The 19,305-nt window shown below is 32.7% G+C and overlaps 1 protein-coding gene across 1 annotated transcript in view; it reads left to right on the top strand.

Moving 5' to 3' along the window:
* The first annotated feature begins 2,893 nt into the window (after positions 1 to 2,893).
* Positions 2,894 to 19,305, top strand: part of LOC129231598 (serine/threonine-protein kinase Sgk2-like) — a 76,279-nt gene continuing 59,867 nt past the window's right edge. The window contains 1 exon segment of the mRNA XM_054865957.1: positions 2,894 to 2,908. The gene's annotated coding sequence lies outside the window, so the exon portion shown is untranslated.

The raw sequence follows: 19,305 nt of genomic DNA, 5'->3' as shown, positions 1-19,305 counted from the left end.
AAGCTGCTAGGGAAAACAGTGAGGGAGAAGAACGTAAGAATCTTTCGACTGTTCTTAAAAAATGTTGTTCTTTTAAAATTGTACAATGTTTACTATCAATTATTAATCATTAAATGTTTGTTATAAATTATTGAAATTATTATTATTACTTATTAAAATTGTTTATAACTATCAACTTTCTTATTATAGATTGTTACTTAATAAATTTTTTATCAATTGCTATACTTTTTTATTAATTATTAAATTTGTTTATAATTATCAACTTTCTTATTATAAATTGTTACTTACTAAATTTTTTATCAATTGCTATACTTTTTTATTAATAATTAATGTTAAATTTTTTTATAATTGATTATTAATTATTAAAATTATGGTACCAATGTACCCTAGATAAAGTAATAATGCGTGAATGAATGTGAAGAACTTACTTTAAGAACTGATAGTTAAGCTGCTAAGGAAAAGAACATAAGCATCTTTCGACTGTTCCTAAAATATGTTGTTCTTTTAAAATTATACAATGTTTACTATTAATTATTAATAATTGAATTTTTATTATTAATTATTAATTATTAAAATTGCTAGCATCAATTATTGAAAATATTTATAATTATTAACTTTCTCATTATAGATTATTACTCATTTTTTTAATTAATTGCTGAATTTGTATTATTAACTATTAATTTTTTTAATTGATAATAATTAATTATTGAAACTTTTATTATTATTAATCAAAACGTTTCGATTTTCTAATTGTTAATATTAGTTTCATTATTTCGTCCTCAAATGGTGCATTTGTTTTGACGATAATCACTGTGTTTATAACAAACCATCCGAGTACTGTACTAAGGATGCCTTAAAAGTAGTAAGGCATGGAGGAATTAACCTTTTTTGAGAGCTGAAGTCCGAAGTGGTGGGGAAAACAAGCAGTATTTTGGAAACTTTTCTTGTTCTTAAAAATTTGGCTCTTTTTATTCAAAAGTGTTTTCAGATCAGTTACTTATCTCATGTAACATTTGTATGTATTTGTTTATTTATTTATGATTTTTAGAGCAAATGATTAATAAGAAATTTCACGAGAAGAATCATATTCAAGTCATAAATATGTACTAATGAGAATAATTTAGGGTAAAAATTTCCTTTTGTACATTTTTGAAATGGTTTCTTTTTTGACGCGTTGAAGCCGAAACTTTATAACATCATAAAATGTCTGGTTTTGCTAATGATGGATCTTGGCAATTCCATGATTTATGGAAACGAGCATGTTTAAACCTTGCTTCAGTTTTAGTCCAGAAATTATAAACACAAAAACCAAAATAGATTCAATATCTCTCTTCTAATTACTGTACAATTTGACTCTTCTGTATGCTGGACATTAATTGCTAATATCTTGGAATGGTTATATGTTATAAGAACTAATTTCTTGGAACTGCCTACGCGTACGTATGTGCTTATTCTATATTACTATACTTCAGCATAGTGTAAATTTCTCTATTTTAAGCTTCTCCTTCTCTTAGAGCAAATTGGACAAGGATTATGTGCCCAATGTTGCATTATTATTAACTTTTCAAAAGCCGAAATTCTCTGAAAGCCGTGGGAAACGTATTCTATTTTTCAACAGCAGCATCAAAACCGTTACATATGATATTTTAAACCTAAATAACGATGTTGAATCTAGTACAGAGCAACGCAGAGCGTGGAGTAAAATTTTCTATTTTAAAACGGCGTTGAACGTTTAGTTTACATTTTCTTCAGTAAATTAGATCCATGATGGTAGAGATTTTTTCTTGATCGGAAAAAATCCAAAGCTGGGGAATGATATACAGTTGATATTTTCCTCCATAAACTGAGTGCGATGTAAGTAATATTTTCAGCTAAAAAAAAATAGTGAACATGATACGCTCAAAATATTCTTCAGCAGAAAGTAAACGTGTTAGTGCTCAACCATCAACGAACAAGTGCAAGTGTCAAAGAAATGTAACATATCTGAACAGCATTCAGTATGGTTAATTCGATGAAATAATGATCACTTAGCCTTATTGTTGGAGAATCCACCGAAAATTACGAATAATATATATTGACACAGCCAAACTTTCCCTCCAAATTTCAAAATATAACGTGCTGTTGACGTAAAAATGACGTCATCATCGGCACTGTTACTTATAAATTAGATCCAGAACCAAGTTTTTCTTTCTTTCATATACAATATCTCCTGCATGATCATTTTGAAGTCTCTATGTCTATGTGGTTCAAGATAACACCTTTATGACCATCAAAAGCTTTGAAAAACATACACTTTTAATTATTACTTCCTGTGAATGACATGAAAGTAGGGTATTCTCTTTTTCTCAAGGACATAAAACCTCGCTTTGTCGTAACCAGGGATAAAAGATAATATATTAAGCATGAACAAGAACAAAAACTGAAGATTTACTTTTATCAGTAAAGCGTAGAAACGTGCATAAGCTGCATCAGACTTTGCATCACATACATCCAGTAGCTGGCCATTATCTGATTTTTATTAACATACAACATCCAGCAACGTTAATCCATCTTGTGTATATTACTTAGCATGAAACGAGTTACGTTTAAATAAATGGTGGATGACATCAGACACAGGTCCTAAATTTCTCCAAGCATTTACTTTTGTTTGAAGTCGTAATCTTTGACTTTTTAGTAGGGTCTTTATCCAGCTGATTTAGAAGTTGGATTTATATCTGGGTAGCTTTCTTGCCTTGGGGAAACAAAGAAAATCGGCGTTATCTTAAATGTGTTTGCCTTCCGAACTAGATAAACTGTTCTTCACAGCTTTTCGAGTCTTTTGATAGAGTAGTTCATTTATTTTGCATCAGAGAAAACGAAATTCTCTCTTTTTCTATTGAGTGAAACGCAAGTAAGTGAACTTTTCAAAGTATGTATCTTATTTTATCAAAATTTTGCATGTTCATATACATTAACTTAAAATTAAACTTATGATATAAATATTCTCTAAAGAAGCGGTTGCCTTTAGTTAGATTCTTTGAATTAAGAAATTTTGTTGAAGCTCGTGGTCCTATTTATAAATACTTAAATACTAATCTGGTTTACTGGAAAGAAAATTAAACTTTATTTCTTCAAAGATATTCATTCTAAAGCAGGGATTAACAGAAATTGTAAAATCTTAGGAGCCAGGAAAATATTTTAGACTCCGAAAAAATTATTTCTTAGATTTTATAAGAAGATCCAGGATTACATGGTTTCTGAAAGATTCTTTTTCTAAAAGAACTAGTCGCCAAGGTACTTTTTTTTTTGTCTCCCAGGTTACTTCGCACCCGGGATTTATTGAACACTGTTCTAAAGTGTTTTCATACGCATGTTTTTCGCAAATGGCAAGGTAATTCAACTAGTAAATGACCCCCCCCCCCCCCAGTGAATGAACAGTTCGTAATTTTAAAACCAAAACAAAACACAAAAATAATAATAACAATAAAAAAACATTCGCTGGACTGGCCGACAAAAGCTATGCTTTTATGGAATAACATAAGCTTATAATATCGAAGGTACATTGAAACAACAAATGGAATTAAGTTTCAGTTAAATTTACCAACTCCAACATTACGCTTACGTTATTCAATAAAAGTCTTACTTCTACCAGCCAGCCACGCACCTTCCGCCCTTTTTTTACTATCATATTGCCCTCCCGGGTTGATTTGAAACCTTCAACCATTCAGTTAACAGCCGAACGCGCATGCTGATTGCGCCACGGAGGCTTTGTTGCAGATGAATTGCTAAACGAGTCAATGAAAACAAAGCTCTACGCATGCGCTTTGAAAGTAGCAGACGGAACGCTTTTTTATGTCGTTTTTTCCCGATTGCCTCTGACCCCAGTGTGCATAGCTTCAAAAGTTTTACTTTCGCGAATAAGCAAGTTCCCTCTATACAATCCCAAAAAAGAAACGACTGAAAAAATTGTGTTGATATATTGATTTACTGGGTTGCTGCACCACTTTTTATTTTAATCCCTCAAAAACCTGCAACATAATCGTAAAAGTTTACTCATCCTTCTTTTAACATTATTACGCATATCAATAAACATGTTTTTTTTTCCTCCCATCTACCAAATGCAATAGTTTTAAATGACAGTTATACACTACATTTACATTACTTTTATAACTCAAAAACTAATACTTCAGGAAGTGGCTTTTTGCCACTTCCCTCCCCCCTCCTCCAATCACAACTTACAGCACTGCGTTTAAAGTGATCAAGGAACTTATCTCTTGTTGTTCGACTAAAGAATTTTAAAAAACTTGTAAATCGAGGGGGGAAAAAAAGGACGGAGCACTTAACATTGTTTTGTTTTCCCTTTCCCCTGACCCTAAATATCTCTTGCACAATGGTTGCTTAAATGCATCATTATGCTGAATTTGTATTATTTGATTTTGTTACTCGCGATGAAACTCCACGTATTTGCCAACCGATTTATTTATCTATATAAAAAGAGTGTTCAAAAAGAGTTCTGACAAAATAAGAGGAGTGATTATGTGTCTAAAGACAAGAACTTAATTACTAGAAAAAAGATCCTATATTCCACAAAACTTATGTTTATCCTCAAATGGTTCTGAAATAACTAGCTGTACCGAACAACTAATTTTCACCATCCAGATTATGCAGTTTCGACGTCCTTTCGGACTCATCAGTCTGCAATAACTATAACCGAGCTACACCGCCAATAACTTCAAATAAGCGCTGAATAAATCTTCACACTGGTAGCTAAAAATATTTAAGCACAGCAGTGAGAGGTCCACAAACTTAGTGCGGTCTCACCTATAAAAGAATAAGGTAAATCCTAGGGTATGCAGCTACAAATTACAACCCCATAACTGGAGTTAAGGCAGAACTGCAAGCAATTCCTAACAGCTCAATAACAGCTTCCAGAGACTGCAGTTCCGCTTTTATTTTGGACAACTGTAACTGAGCTGTAAGGTATTGTTTCCTATTCTGCCCTAGATCCGGAAATTTACAGCTTTATAGTCTGAAATTTGATTGAACTATATCTGGTATGCAAAATTTTCACTCAAAAAGAAGTACAAGAGCTCAGCTCAGGAGATAGATTATAAATCATTTTCTAACTAAAGTGAAAGGCAAAACTAAGTAAAGACACTCATTAAAAAGAAATTACTTTATTTTTCATTCGTTGATGCAAACTTTGTCCAAGTTTGTTTGTTTTTTTTTTTGCCAGGCCCGGCTCCTGGGGTAGGCGACCTAGGCGTTCACCTAGGGCGGCAGATTTCGAAGTTGAAACATTTATTTATTTATTTTTTTTTTTTTTTAAGTATGAATATCTGTTTCAGCGGCATAAGATTCTTAGCTTCAATGCTAAAAAAAAAAAAAATAATTTAGAGTGTATACCAGTGCTTGGGTATGCAAGACATAGTTGGGAATTTAACTAGAAATTCCATTTAATTTTAGAGGCTGCAAATTGCGTGATTTAAAAATCTTTTGAAAATACTGATATATGTTTCAATGCCGTAATATGCACTACTTTAATGTTAAAAAAGATAATTTAATGTGTGTATCAGTGCTTGGATATGCAAAAACCATTTTGGAGTTAAACTAGAAACTCACTTTAGTTTTAAGCACTTTAGTATTATATTTATTTTAATTATATATTATTATTTCATATTATTATTATTATTATAATTATTATTCAATGAAGGGGGGGGCGGCACTTGTCAATATCGTCTAGGGCGGTAAAACGTCTAGAGCCGACCCTGGCCGCACCCTGTATAGTGTATATATGTTCGTGTGTGCGTTGAATTATTAAAATTTGCATTCTCACTTACAATACATTTATTTCTCTCTTAGAAGAAAAGGATTAAGTATTTGTTTGTTACTTAGGTTACTAAGTTATCTGTCGTCTTTAAAGAAAGGGCATCTTAAGTGCTATGAGATAAAAGCTGTAACAATCGTAAATGTGTGAGACACTTTTTTTTCGTTACCATTGAAAGCTTCGCACAAATAAACAATGAACGGCAGGATATCTTTCAATCGCGCTAATAATTCGTTTTAAATAGATTTAATAATAGTTACATTTTAATTTTTATGGCTCTGAAATAACTTAGGGTTGTTTCTTTCGCTTTTTACCCAAACACACACACACACAACAAAGCAATTTAATATGTGTGGGGCAACTGAAATTAGAGAAATTGGCCTTAAAAAGTACCATGAATAACTGTATTGAATTTTGGAAATTTTTCTGCGTTTTCAACAATCTGTTCCGTTTAAATAAGAACTAAGCTTCTGTCCAGAGTGACTACAGGTCTTTTTAGAATTCCTTGAATTTTTAAAAGTTTTCATCTCTGAGTTTTTTTTTTTTTTTTTGTCTATTTTGTGTCGGAAAGGTACTGTTCGTTTTCCTAAGCCGAGACTTAGCACCAATTTGCGCATGTGTCAGGTCTGCTGTGATTTTAACAAAATAGGGAGGGAAACTCGGAAGTAAAAGGTTCAAAATAACGTGTTCAAAGACAGCAAGTGCGAGCGGTAAGTGCCCATCCTCAACTTATCGCCCCATTTTGAAATAGAATCTGTCCTGAGTGGTAGTCTTTGCTTTCGAGAACGGACAGTATAGGGCAGTAACTGCACATTTTTCTTTTTTCTTTTTTTCAATTTTTATCATCTGTTGTACTTTAGCTTTATTGTACAAGCTTGCTTATTCGGTTTCCGCTGGAAATAAAGCACGAAAAAAATGTTCCAACATTTCCCAATTGTTAGGTATTTAATCCAAAATGCGTTTCTTCAAAGTCTCAAAAACTCATGTCTGCAGATACTGTTGTTGTGTTTTTTTTAGCAGTATTTTTGTTGTGACATTACTTTTTAGTCTTGTACTGAAGCAGGGAATTCTCGAAACAAAACTTTAAAAAAAAATCATATGATTGAAAAGCAAAACGTTACAGTAAAGTAAATAATGGGAAAATTGCAATTACTTGGATTCGAGTTTCGATTTTAATAAGTAAATACGAACTCGAAACTGCAATCATTTTCGGGTTTATTCGAACAGTTACTAAATGTAAAAAACTACCTACTTACCCTCATTACGATTTGCTTTTGCTATAATATAGTTAGCATGAAAAACGAATTTTAAACTGTCTCCAGTGTTTCTTTAAACGAGACATTGTTACTTTCAGACAATCTCTACTATTGAAACCTGTGCGAACCTGTTTGTTGTTTCTTTAAACGAGACATTGTTACTTTCAGACAATCTCTACTATTAAAACCTGTGCGAGTCTGTTTGTTGTTTCTTTAAACGAGACATTGTTACTTTCAGACAATCTCTACTATTAAAACCTGTGCGAGTCTGTTTGTTGTTTCTTTAAACGAGACATTGTTACTTTCAGACAATCTCTACTATTAAAACCTGTGCGAGTCTGTTTGTTGTTTATTTAAACGAGACATTGTTACTTTCAGACAATCTGTACTATTAAAACCTGTGCGATCCTGTTTGTTGTTTCTTTAAACGAGACATTGTTACTTTCAGACAATCTGTACTATTAAAACCTGTGCGAGTCTGTTTGTTGTTTATTTAAACGAGACATTGTTACTTTCAGACAATCTGTACTATTAAAACCTGTGCGATCCTGTTTGTTGTTTCTTTAAACGAGACATTGTTACTTTCAGACAATCTCTACTATTAAAACCTGTGTGATCCTGTTTGTTGTTTCTTTAAACGAGACATTGTTACTTTCAGACAGTCTCTACTATTAAAACCTGTACCAGCCTGTTTGTCTATAACCCTAACTCTGCCGGACTGGCAATGTCTACCAGGTCAATATACTGGTACCAGGGGCGGATCTAGAGGGGGGCCACGGGGGCCATGGCCCCTCCCAAAGCCTTGTGATTGTAGGAATTTTTTAGAGAAAAAAAATATTATGAGAAGATAACAAAGTTTAACACATGTGTTACACTGAAAAAGAAGCATAAGCCTTAATTGGGAGATAAATTATGTCCCTACCCTCAAAACAAAACTTTTATTTCCAAAATTTTTCTCCATCTTTTACATCATTTCCTGATTAGTCCTACAGACACTTGGACGATCTCTAAATGCTGCTGTTCTCAGAGTATACCTATTGTTCACAAGACCAAAGAGAGCCTAAATTTTCGTTTTTATGGCTTTAATTTCGAAACTAGGGGGAGAACCCTTTTCCCATGCCCTTTCACAAATGCCTTGATATGTAGCAAAAAATTCCATTTTAAGTCTTTTATTTGGCAAAAATGTCAACGGAAACTGGCTTATCCAGCCCTTATCAGTTAATTTGCTTAAAAGCAACTTAAATAAAATTTTTTGGGACTTCAATTACAAACGATCTTTGATAAGACACCCTTCCTCCCTAGTTTATATCGTGATGATAGCTTTAAAAGGAGGTTTTTGGAGGAGCTCACGAATTTTCCATCCCTTTCTAAAATATGTATAAAAATAGTTAAAAATCGAATTTTTAGAGCCTCAAATGCAAAATATTTCCAGGAAGGAAGGATTCCAAGCACCTTCACTCTTCCTTAAATGTAAGCAAACATTACCTAAAGGTGCATTTTTAGGATGGACAGCTGAAGAGGTTGAAGAGCATCCCTCCTCTTCTAATTTCTCAATGTATAATGACAGAATATTTTGGTTCTAAGCTTTATTTTCAAAAAGTATTTTGGGGCCAGTACCTGAAACCTGACCTTTCTCGGTATATCATCAAAAATAGACAAAATGCGTTTTTAGTTTCCTAATTTTCAAAAATTACTCGGCTATTTAAATTTTGAAACATTTTCAAGGGAGATTCCTAAATCCACCCCCTCATCTAATGTCCCGATACCCCGAAAATTGAGTTATTAAAACTTCATTTTAATAAAATTTCTGGGGAGTTCGGAGTTTGTTCAAAAATTTCGGATGGCCCCTCCCAAAACAATCGGCTGGATCCGCCACTGGGTACCATTGCATACAGAACATTCAGGGAGAGCCGTTCCACCCTACCTCACCGCTCTAAAACCTTAGGGGCTGGAGATATAAGGCCGGACATCCAGTCCTGAGGATATACTGAGGACAGCCTTTGGTAAATCATCAAAATCATCAACTGTAACCCGCCGTAGGTAGCGATTGGGGGTTGGCGAGTGAAACGAGCAGGGGCCGGAGCCTCCTAGTATTGTTTATAAAATCCCTTTTCGCGAAACACTTACATTAAATTAAACATAGTTAACCTAGTTAAGCAACAACAATTTATTTATTTTAAGAAATTGCCTACTATGCCTACTTTTTAAAACTTCCTTTTGAATTGACTAAAACCTTCTCAAAACGGCTTAATCAAAATTTTACGCTATATATATATATATATATATATATATATATATATATATATATATATATATATATATATATATATAATAAGCGAGATAAAAATCTCTGAATCATATTGTACTAGATTAACCTATTTGATTCTGGATTAACCATTTAATTTTCTTCTCTTTACACAAAAAGAAACATCGTTGTGAAGGAGTTATGTTTCAGTTCCTCAGCGTTGAATTCATCTAAAAAACGTTAGCCAAAACTCGCTCATCAATTTGATTTACACTAAGTGTTGAATTCCACACATTAGTAAAAAACAACCAAGTGTCTATGTAAGGAACAAGAATGCTAAGCATTCCCGGCATCAGCCTTGCCGAAATTGACAAATGAAGGTCAGTTACAATTACAGCTAAGCAGAACTTTTCTTAAATGATTATTGAAGAAATTTTTGCATTGAAGCTATGCCATATCATCTTTATTTCGGTTCAAAATAAATATCAAGCTCAATTGAACCGTGGCATTACTTTGGCGATGCTATTTTTGATGTTTTTCTTACAAAGATTTCAATCCTTATTTGAAGGAATTTATACGTCATACTGTCTGCTATTTTATCACTATCAACGGCTGAGTGAATTGCTTAGGCTATGTGTTGAGATACTTCTTCACAGTTAATTTTCCGTTTTCTACCGTGATTCTCGTGCTCGTTTGTTAGTAAGAGTCAACTAGGGGTAAGATTCAACATTTAAAAGAGTTTATTTTTTCAATAAATATTGTTTTTTTTTAAATATTTTTTCTGGTTAACTATAGCAGTGTACATAATTGTCATTAAAGTCATTTGATACTGTGTAGGTGAACTTTTCATTTTTTAAGAATTAAACTTCTGTTAGTTGTTTAAGATATTTTTGTCTTTTTGTATAACTTGCGCCATAACATTTTGCCTAAACAGTTCTGTTGTTGCTTACTTTAAATATAACTTAATAGTTTGTAATGCAAAATGAATGTCTTCGTAACTTTCAATACATGTCTGTACTCTATGAAACGTGAGAAAGAAGAATTAATTCTTGGTTTGTGAATTATTCACGCAAAAATAAATGACACTTCATGTAATGAATGTCGGAAGATAAAAACAATAAAAAAAACTTAATTGTGTGATAAAATGAGTGACTTATTTTGTAAGCAAACGTATAAGTTTCCTTGAAAATTTAAAATCAAATGGTGTGCCAATCAGTTACCATGGTGTTTAAAATGTTACCATCAGTTACCATGGTGTTTAAAATGTTACCATCAGTTACCATGGTGTGCCAATCAGTTTATTCAATCGCAAAAAAAAGCGGATACTTTGAACCAATGCTATTTTCTTTTTAAATAGTTCACATTTAAAGAAAATCTGGTAACGTTAAATCATTACATTAGTTATCGAAATAACCTGCTGTAAAATGAAGATTCCTCTAGTAAAATAAGTTTATTTTCTATTTTTGAACTGAAAACAATGTACACAAATAATGACATTTGTTGCCTTATAACTGACGCATTTTCTTTGTTATATTTTCAATTCGCTTGACTTGGGTAAATTATTATTTATTTATTATTACTCATCTGGAATTTTGAATTTAAAAATTCGGAAAAAAAAAGATGCGAATGATGTGGTATGAAATTTTTTGCTCACATAAAAAGACAGAGCCGGATCTTTAGCCGGAGCAAATCTGGAAACTGCCACCTTTACCCAACCTCTTTCAAACTTTTATGTCTAGTTTTACGTCGAGTATTTAGAAATAAGGTGAATTTGCTGCCGCAAAGAAGTCGCCGTCTGGGGCAAGGGTCCAGCCCCCTAGATCCAGCACTTTAAAATGCTTAGAATATGCATCGAATTTTGCTATAAATTACCTTTTGAATCACTCAGTAGTAATAGTTCAGGAGATGCTTATTTCAAACAGATAATAATTTTACAATGGCTACAATATTCGTAGCTTTACGATTAATTACGTTGAGCCAGTTTTCGTACCCATTTTTAAGTGGCAATTGCTCAATGCTTTGAATATTGATTTTGGGGCTCTATTATAAATTACCTTAAATCAAGCTTTCGATTCTTTAACTACAAAAATATTTTGCTTTCATGTTGAAGCTATCACGTTTTAAATTTTAGTACAAGTAATTGCGTTACTCAGAAAAACTTAAAACGTATAACAATAAAATTAAATTTAGCGTCTAGTGTGCTTTTACTTGAAAAACACTATCAGCTTATAAGGTGCTGAAGAATAAAAATGAATTCTATGAAGATAAGTGTTTGGTAATTGTTCCAATTTTTCTGCGAATTTCGTCCATTAGTCGCAATATCTATTCTTTTATCTTTTGAATCTTATTCATCATTATTTAAACGTATTTGTAAAAGCATTGGCTTAAAAACATAATGTAATATCGATACATCTCTTTTGTGAAAGACAGAAATGTTTAAAATCAGACTTTGAACGAAAAGCATATTTGTATATTGCTCAAGCATAAGTAGTTTAATCACTTTTATTTGAAAATTCTTGATCTCTCTAGATTTTAATGTAACAGAATGCTTTGAATGGTATTTGTGAAAATTATTTAACCCTTAACTGATGAGGTGATTTTTGTTATAACGTTAGTGGTCAGGTGGGGTACATAAGAAGTATACTTCTTATACACACTACAAATTTTAGCAAAATAATTCCAACGACTTTCGTACTGAGCAGTAAGGTAAGCAGGGGTGATTGTGAGTTCATCAAAAAATACCTGAAAGTTTCAAAGCGAGAACGGGGTGAGGGGGGGGGGGGGTAATCTTTCGCCCCTATTACTTAAGTGCACCTTTGCCATAGTATTAAATAGTTCTGAGTCAAAATATTGTGTGTACATTTGATTAAATTTTTAATGAGTTACAAAGTTACTTTTGAACTGGTTTTGAACAAATAATTTTGACATTTGTCCATCTTAAGGCTCTTGCAGGTATATTTGATGAGAATGATATAATTTAAAAAATTGCGGAGGCAGGGAGATAAAAGCATAACAAAAAAAAAACATAATTCCGGTATTTTCGGACATCAAAATACCGGAAATACGTCCGAAAATACCGGAAATTCGGTAAAATACCGGAACACAATCACCCCTGACAGTAAGGTACCGCTCTAATCCAGGGCTAAGGCAGAACTATGTGCAAGATACCGACAGTCCGATTATTATATCAAGAGACTGTAGTTTCAAGTTTCGTCCCGATGTAGTTCTGCCGCAGGCTTGAGGGCGGGAACTTACTGCTCAATACCCAAAGTTTGTCTTCAATTTACGAGGTGAACCGCACCATGGTTGCGGACTCTCTGGTGAGCTAAATTTACTTTAACTACTAGTTGGTTGGCAATCTAAGCTTCAGTTAGATGACATCTGCCTCCAGCTCGGTTATTCAGTATTCCAGACTGATGAGTCCATAACAAGGACTCTGGATGTGATAACTGTACTGTAGGTATCTTGCATATGTGATTGTTTACTATTTTTTCTATACAACTAGTATTTATATCAATCCATATATTGTACACATAGAAAAGAGGAACATATCAAAATATATTATATTTATACAGGGTGAGATCAAATGATGGACCCGATTTCAAAAAATCATATTTTCGAAGCTAATGCAATTATTGCAATAAGTGGTACTTGAAAACAAAGAGACATATACAAAAATAATTCCCAATAAAGTTCAATGACACAAATTGTTAGTGTGTGAGCACACTGTGCAAGATGTTCAAATGCTCAATGTTGGAGCCTTTTGCTACTCGACAATATCGTAATCCTGTTCCTCCCACACATCTTAATGGTTCATAATGCTGCACAAATGCGTTCTTGAGACTTGTGATGTTTCCGGCATCGGTGGTTGATAAACAGTGTCTGTGACTAAACGTCATAAAAAAAAATAATAAACTGTATAGCGTATGAAACGAGCTGAATTAGATTGGATGTTTGTCGTGTTACAAAATGCTCACACATCGAAGATTTGTAACTGAAAAAAATTGGTATACAGCCTACTCGCGCTACAACGTGATTCGACGTACGCGAAATGGCTATAACGCGAGTTTTTCACGAGTAACGAATTTTAGAACTAATGCAAATTCCTCGCCCACGACGCGAAAGTTTTCGGCAGAAAGCCGAAGATTATTAATTCATCACTCTTTCTTGTTCTTCGTCTTCTGACGAGTTTCCTCATGCGGTGTCAGAGAAAAACTGGTAACAATCTGATCGTGCAGCATAAATAACCATCTTCATATTTTAAGTTATAAATATAATTACTGTATCTGCTGTACATTAATAATGCACTGCTGCGTTTTATTATTACTGCACACTGAAAGTACTGTATTTTTTAATTTAATGTTTCTTTCTGTCATTGATCTAGTACAACGTAACAATACTTTATGTTGATTAATACAGATTTTTCAAAATACATTAAAAATGCAGTTTTTATGTAAGAAATAAAAATATATAGTTAAATGGTTTAAAACAGTTTGAGAGGTGTTAGGTTGCCTAAAATAACTACGTATGTTTACAAAAAATTCGAATACACACCCTTTTCCACAACGCGAAGACTTGACTATATTCCTTTTCACATTCGTGTATTACTTACGGCAATATGTGCTGTAGTTTCAAAAACATGATTTATTTAAATTTGGGCGCATCATTTATGCTCCCCTGTAGATGCGACTCCAAAGTACTTACGCTGAGAGGAAAAAATTTTTATTTCATCAAATATTTTATTTGTTTCAGCAAGTATTGCGTAACATCCGCTGCTTAGAAAAAATAACAAATGAAATATTTTCAACTAAAAAAACTAATTTTTTTTGAGCCGTGTGAGAAAATTTCTCACACGGCTAATTCTCGGGTCATTCGTTTTGGTGCGAGTTTTGGAGTGTAAATAACATAACATCTTGCTTCAAGCTGCAACAATAGATTGTGCACTTTTCAGTTAACATTAGTTAGGTTATTGTTATAAAATAAACATAAATCAAGGCATAGATCAAAATATACGAAGCTACATATAAATATAACTAGGGAAAACTAGGGAGACTTGCCCTAATTTTTGGTTTTTTTATTATTTACTTTTTTGTATAATAGTTAGAACAATATATATATATATATATATATATATATATATATATATATACACATATACAGGGTGTTCCGTTTTAACCTGCAAGACTTCTATTTTCACAACCGTTAGTCCTAGATGCATACTTCCAATTGCAAAAACGTTCAAAATCAAATGCAGAGTTACGATGTTTAAAGTTTGAAGCGAAAATAAAAATGAGTCAAAAAATACAAAATTAAACTTTTTATACGGGCTCCGGAACTCCTAATTTATGTTTAGGGAAATAATCTCCATCGAAAAATAATTTCAACACAAAAAGTTTGAAATTAATGCGACCAATATTCACCGAGATATGAAACGCAGCGTTTTGTGACTTACATCACTTTTAAGTCGCCATCAATAACACTTTTTGGGGGAAAATATAGCGGTTAACAAGGATTTTAAATTATATGTATGCATATAGTGTTATTTTTCAAATTGTTCGAGGTTTTGTAGTGTGTTTTTGCGTATCATAGCATAACATTTGCATTTATTTTGGAATAGCAATGATTTGTTTTTTTACTTCGACAACCTGACATTCCTCTGAAAGGGCGATAAGTTCCTAACTCATCTTTGGTATGGTCCTTTAAAACTTCAAACTCGAATATCTGCTTGAGTTTTGGTCGCACAAGTTACAAGTTTTTTGTGTCAGTAATATTTTTCAATGGAGATTATTTCCCGAAATAAAAGTTAGGGGACCCAGGGCCCAAATAAAAAGCTAAATTTTGTATTTTCTGACTCATTACTATTTTTGCTGCAAATTTTTCAAACATTAACTCTGCATCTGATTTTGAACATTTTTGCCACAGTTTGTTAGTTTGTCCATTATCATGTCTAAAAATAATAGCATAAGTCTTAAGTAGAAATGGTACAAAAAAAGTATATTCCTCAAGTCCTCAGTCTGCATATGGGTCAAGTGTCCATAGATCTTGGGAGTCTTGACTCCCTTCATGAATGTAAGAAGACTCATAGATATTGATATCAAAAACGCAGGATTGATGTTTTTTGCTTTAATAAGTAATACTTAAGCGAATTTACAAAATTTTTAAATGAATCTTACATCAGCAGAAAAGCAGAAGTCGAATTCAAAACTTGATCAGATCAGACATAAACAACGTTTCAATTATTTTATTAAGTAACAAATTAATGGGCTTAAAGATTATTAGTATTTTAGTTATTTGTAAAATAAAACAATTTATTAGACCAAAGTATTATATTTTAGTTATTCATTAAGTAAAAAAATGAAATCAGGCTTTCATATTCACTATTAGGGTCATTGCTTTAATAAAATCAAATCATTAGACCTAAATCACAGTATTTTTGCTGTTCATTAATAAAAATTCATTGAAAAAACAAACAAAAGCGTCGAATTGGTCTACGAGTCGAATCTCCCCAGTTAACTTGGGTCAAAGCTCCCTAGGTAGCTTTCTTTTGTTTACCTTAAACTTTGAACAACTTAGATTGAAGGTATATAGGCATATAGCCCGGTTTTATTTTTTATGAAAACAAGTACGCAGTCTCCAGTCGATTGGCTGCATTTACCCACGCAACCTTTCAGCATAGTGCCAAAAGAATCGTTAAGCACAATGCCATCTTGTTCTCACTAAATTTAATATCCTGAATAAAATGGCTACTCAAAATGAAAGTTTCGCTGTATAACTTAATCAAAAGTGTTTTCTGGCCACTTGTTGCGAATTTTTTTTTTTTTTTTAATTTTCAGGTCTGCCATTACGTAAAGAGTTCCTTAAAAAAAAACCCATTTTTTCAAAGGTCTCTAAAATCTCTTAAACGAAAAGGTGGAAGCTCTCCTTTTCAGGTAACGTATTTGTCAGTGGTACTAATTCACTGTAAAACAAGGAAAATTTTTGAAATTGGTATTTTTGAAAAAAATCAAAAAAATTATTTTAAACTTTTTTCTTTCAAAAGACTGGAAAAAAAACTAAAGCACATGTTTCAAAACGTTGCATATGTTTTTAAACAAGAAAAAATATCATTTTAAATAACAATTTTAATTAGCATTTTAAATAATAAATATTCCTGAGATAGTGTACTTTAAAGATTTTGACGAAAATCCCAAGTGAGAAATCATGACAAAACCGCCATCTTTGGCGGCCTATATCTCGGCCCAGGAATTTTTTTGGGGAAAAAAAAAAACTCCATTCTTTTATGAAGTTTAACATATGTTAAATTCAAAAAAAAATCGGAGACCGTCATGTTACGCACCTTGTTGAATTGAGATGGATTCTACCAATACATTTTTGCTTGTTTAAAGAAATATTTTTACAGATTTAGTATCGTCAAACTTTTTTTCTGACGGAAATCACATTTAGAGTTTTAACTTGTCGATACATTTTGCTAGGAAGTAAAAGCGAATGCTTGATAAGATGACCTTCCTTGCTCCAAATCCATAGATTAATACAAACATTCAAGATGGTACTGATAATTTTGAAAATTCTGTGGAACAAGTGATATAAAATTGTAAACAAGTTGAAAATGTACATAGACCCAGGATTGCCAACCTTGGGGAAACAGTTTGAGAAGCATCTGTGGTTATTTTGAGGAGTATTTTGGAATTGCGGGCAGCTCGGTATTTTGCATAAAATTCAATAAAAAAACTAAAACCACTTATCTAAAATTGTTTTTGAGCTTTGATAATCATTTTAAGCACTAGCATAAAAATAAAAAACAGCTTTAAAAACTTTGTCATGCTTGAAAACGCTCGGCCGGGAAATGCGGTGCAAAATGACTTTTTTGCGGAGCTTCGAAGTTTCGCAATTTTTGAGGAGCAACTCCGCAAAATGCAGAGCAGCTGGCAACCCTGATAGACCGTATGTCATCCGTATATCATCAAAATAGTATTTGATGTAAAAGTGAGGCCTTTTATTTTACTCAACTTAATATAACAAAAGATTAAAAACTATAGAAGTTGGAGCACTGATTTTTCTAAAATTGTTTCGTTTACCTTATCCTTTTAAGTGTTTTTTTACTTAACCTTTTTTTTGATAACCAAATACTTGACATTGTTAGCCTAAAAAAAAAAATTTTTTTTTTCATCCTTTTATTATAGATATTAGTGGTTTTCAAGAAATGGGGGGGGGGGGGTCCTCTTACAAATAAGGAAGGATGGAGTAAAAAAATTTCGCATTTAATAATTCATTTCTACATGATACATATAAAAAAACTGGATGCGGATAAACTTGGATTTGCTAAAAGTAATTTTTAGTAAAGTAAGTCATATTTGATATTTACGGTGTTGGAATAAATACATTTATCATTTTCAATTTAAGAAAGTAAACCAAATATCACGTTTTTACTGGACTTGAATATCAGAACACCTACTTTCTATTGGTAGACTTTTCAGCACACAAGATATTTCTTTGCTGGTGAGGTTTCAAACATCCCAGAAGAGTTCGACGTTCGACTTCCGTATTCGAACGTTTTAGAATGTTTACATAATGACCTTCCTTATGTATGTCACTTACTGTACTATTTCAGTTGTATTTACATAAATAAATAATACAAAAATCATTGAACATTTTCCTACTTTAATTTTTTTAATTTTGTGGAATGCACAAGCAATTTTATACTGGAGTTCTTCAATACTTACGTTGCAAAACATAATCTCATCAGTTAAGGGTTAATATCATGATTGTTCTCCAGATGTCTGCTTCAGTAATATCACCAGTACACATATTACCAGTACTAACATCAAAGTAATTTTTGTATACTATTATTAGGAACTTTGAGCACTAATTTTCCGTTCAAACAGCGGGTTTTAATTAGGTGAGAGTATCGAGTTAGATATGAAACTTAAAAAAGCAGTTTAGAATCGTATCGTTAAAACAATGGCATTTAGGGGTAAAGAGCCAATTAGAAGTAAAATTGTTATTGATAATAGAATTATTGAACAGGTGAAGCACTTCAACTACTTAGGATGTGACATCACCTTTGACAACGACAATGATGTCCAAAACAAACTACATAGGTTTCAACACTTATGCGGAACCCTTACAAGAATCCTAAAGGGAAAAACGAGAAAGGACACACAACTGAAGTTCTATAAGGTTATGGCGGTGCCAACCTTACTATACGGCTCTGAAACATGGACTTTGAACAGTCAAGAAACTAGTAGAATTCAAGCAGCAGAGATGAAGTATTTGCGATCACTGAAGAACTGCACTATCCAAGACAAAATAAGGAACGAATCCATTCGAAGGGAATTACAGATATTCAGCCTAAATGAAAAAATCATGGAATATCGCAACGATTGGAAAAGCCATGTTCGACGTATGGCACGAGGGAGACTTCCAAGAGCTGCCTTTTATTACCGACCAAGGGGCAAACGAGACCGTGGTAGGCCCAGGAAACGGTGGGGCGACCAAGAAGCCGGAACAGGCTATATACCTAATCCTTGAAAAAGAAGAAGAATCGTATCGTTAATTTATTCAAATATTTTTAGCAAAAGCTGTCTTGAAATGAAAGAAAAATGAGTTCTCCAGTGTCTTCGCGCTGCCAGCGTATCCTGACTGAGAATTCCCCATAAATGTGTGTCGCGTTTAATTTATTTCGAAACAGTACGTGCCTTTTACGTAGATTGCTAGTTTGATTCAGTAAGGGTTCGTAATCACTTTTCTCGCGTTATAGTGAAAATCAAGACTTCGTAATAATCAAATAATTTTAAAATATGCTTCCAAAAGACGAATGCCAAGCTTATAACCTTTCGAAAGATTGTACGAATGATTGGTTTTGAATTTTAAGTTCTTAGCTTTTGTTTTGATTTTTAAAAGTAATGAACTAAACGGTCTTGCAACAAAAAATGAAATTCTCGAAAACTCGGATACTATAAATCGAAGTAAGACTTTTACACCAATCACCACCAAGTTCC

Source organism: Uloborus diversus, chromosome 10, assembly GCF_026930045.1.
Source record: "Uloborus diversus isolate 005 chromosome 10, Udiv.v.3.1, whole genome shotgun sequence".
Classification (NCBI taxonomy): Eukaryota; Metazoa; Arthropoda; class Arachnida; order Araneae; family Uloboridae; genus Uloborus; species Uloborus diversus.
This window is presented reverse-complemented; position numbering and strand designations above follow the sequence as displayed.